The 3,059-nt window shown below is 38.7% G+C and overlaps 1 non-coding gene across 1 annotated transcript; it reads left to right on the top strand.

Annotated features, from left to right (window-relative positions):
* The first annotated feature begins 376 nt into the window (after positions 1 to 376).
* LOC124628848 (U1 spliceosomal RNA) lies at positions 377 to 540 on the top strand. Its single transcript, XR_006983575.1, has one exon. It is a non-coding gene; the product is annotated as a U1 spliceosomal RNA (small nuclear RNA).
* The last annotated feature ends 2,519 nt before the right edge of the window (positions 541 to 3,059 follow it).

Below are 3,059 nucleotides of genomic sequence, written 5' to 3'. Positions count from 1 at the left end.
ACTGATGCTTCCCATTCCCATTTAGAGCAGAAGGAGATATTAAATCAAACCAATCCTCTCCTAGTTGCTCTCGCATTGGCTTTGATTAAAGATCTCTAGATAAAGGGTAGGCAAATGTCAGGTGTGGAATAATTGAAAGAAAGCTGCGAGTTCAGCCTTGCTTAACACTGGAATATAACATTTCAGGGCTTTACTTAAATATGTACTGACAGAGTACTACAGAGCATTTAAATCTGTGTGTGTGTGTGTGTGTGTCTGTGTGTGTGTGTGTGTGTGTGTGTATGTGTGTGTTCAATTTTGCTTAAGAAACAAAACTTAAAGCAAAGGGCACCCCTGATGATGGAAAAGAAAATTTTTAGGTTATATTATGAAGGAAATATTTCGATCCACGAAATGATGCCACGATCAAGAAGGCGGTTCGTCCAAGGCGAGGCTCAGCCATTGCACTCAGGCTGTGCTGACCTTTGCGAATTCCCTAAATGTGGGAATCTTGACTGCATAATTTCTGACAGTGGGAGACTGCGTTCACGCTCTCCCCTGACATTTAACCCCTAATTTCTCCATCTGGGGATTAATAAAGTATTATCTTATCTTATCAAAAAAGTCATGTGACTTTGCCTCAACAAATCATATGATTGGAATTAGCTGATGCGATTGTATATTCAGCACGTGGCCAATTTATACAGCACAACAGCAATGTTTTTTTTTGTTTTTTTTTTACTGAGGCGCATTGGGTCACTAACTAGCAGACCAATCTAGCTGCATAGCATCTCAGATGTTCTTTTTGTCATTCTGAAATACCTGAGCCAAAGTCTGTCATCAAAATGATTTAGTATAATTACCTCCCAGCACTATCTCACATGATTCCATTCTCACATATCAGGCATCCGCCTCCGATTACAAGATAACAAGAGGTTTGTGAAGCACAAGTCATTTATTATATTTGAAAAAAAAAAGAGCCACAGTGGCTTCCCCGGTTACAACAACATTTATCCGTATTGATACTTTGCACCTGTTTCCCTGGAAGTGATTATTTTGTTCACTTGAACATATGTGATAGAAACGGTGCTTTATTCGCAAATGTTTTATGCAATATTCCAACTTATCGCATAAGTTAAATTCGCAACTTGGATGGACACATACATATTATTGCAAAGTGCTGGAAGTGGAGACTCCTTCAGAAAGTGCTAAATGAACAGCTCATTCAAAGAAAACGTCATCATATCAACACACAATTACAAACTTCTGTTTGTGTGGACACACAAATCTGTTTGCGTGGAGCATCTGCCATACAATTCCCTGCATCATCTGTCACTATAGAAATGATAATGAGCACTAAATGAGTGCATTAATATAAATCTTGCTACTAGAACTGCTGTTATAGAAAATCAATCAACACCTTCTGACCAATCAGAATTGCGCATTGAATGCACTATGGTATGATGAAATTATAACAGAAGGTGAAAGGTATCTTCAGAATATAATTGATTTAAGCAATAGGCTACTGATGACAAATCAATCCCTGATTCTATGGAATTCATCATGAAAGTGCTGAAGGGCACTGTGACCAGACCACTCTTTAACCTCAATCATTTGGACAGAAATGCCGGTGCTCATCTCCCACACTGGGAAAAGGAGAAAGTAGTAAGTCAGGCTCAACTCGGCTCCCCAGGTAGCTGCGCTGCGAGAGAACACCTGATCAATAGCCTCCTCCATTTTTTTTTTTTTTTTTTTGTGGCAAAAAAAGGCAGCAGAGTCGAGGCAGGAGCTATATGACTGAGCTTCTCCACTGATGTTCCTGCACATAAAATGTGTTTGAATTCTCACAATTATGACACAGCTGTGAAGTGAGCCACGTGCGTCTGTAGTCACATCTTTGAGAGGCAAACCTGCCGTATTAAGTGAGGACACCATGAAGGTGGAGTACAGTAATGCCTATTCTCCAGAGAGCCTCATCTTTCCACTCTACCTTTACCTTTCCTAACAAAGTCAGTTCCCAAACACAGACAGATGGAGAGAATCATCTGAAAAAGTTTCTTTTTACCGGATTTTACAAGGTCGTTTAAATGTTAATCAAATCAATTTCATACATATTTCATCATAATGCTCACCAAGTACTCATTAAATAGTACCTGATACTAAACCCCACCACACGTTTCCTCTTCAGAACTCCATGTTTATTTCAGCAGAGAAATGTCTCATTCGGACTCACTAATCCTAAACTCTGCAACTCTGCTTGTCCAGTGCCCTGGTATTTACCAGATTAATATCACATTAGTATAATTGGGTAGCACAGAACGTTATGCAAACTTATTTATTTTTACATTTACATTTATTCATTTAGCAGACACTTTCATCCAAAGCGACTTACAAATGAGGAAATACAAGCAAAGCGATATATCAAGCGGAGAACAATACAAGTAGTGCTACCATACAAGATCTTTAATTGAGTTCTAGAAAGCAAAGTGCGCAGAGTAGAGCTGTAGGTGACAGAGTACTTTTTATTTATTTATTTTTTTCTTCTTCTCTTTAACTCCAATTGTCGTTATCATTGGCAGGGTTTGAAAACAGAATTCACATTTATAAGTTTTCAAAAATGAAACTTAAAGTAATCCATTGTTTTTGACTACTTGTGACTACTTTTGAGTTGAAACAATGGTTATCTTTAAGTTGAGATTACTCACATTCTTAAGGCAGCAGGTGAACATTTGCTTCTAAGTTTAACCAACTTGAAATGTCTTACAGTGTAGAATTACAGCTCCAGTTCAATCCTGAGCTTGTATTTAGGTCTGTGTGGAGTTTCTGTGTTCTCCAATTTCCTACCACCTCCAAAAAAATGCCAGTAGGTGGACTGCTCTTAGGCGTGAATGAATATGGGAATGTGCGTGTGCACAGTGCATTGTGATGGACTGCCATTCCATTCAGGGTGTACTGTATTTCATACCAAGTGTTCCCAGGAAAGGCTCTGGATTCACTATGATGATGATCAGAGTACAGTAAGGATTCTCCATGGATTCAGGGCTATGTTAGGGTTCTTAAAAGGGTTCTACTAGTAAATG

The sequence above is a fragment of the Ictalurus punctatus genome, chromosome 13 (assembly GCF_001660625.3).
Source record: "Ictalurus punctatus breed USDA103 chromosome 13, Coco_2.0, whole genome shotgun sequence".
Taxonomy (NCBI): Eukaryota; Metazoa; Chordata; class Actinopteri; order Siluriformes; family Ictaluridae; genus Ictalurus; species Ictalurus punctatus.
This window is presented reverse-complemented; position numbering and strand designations above follow the sequence as displayed.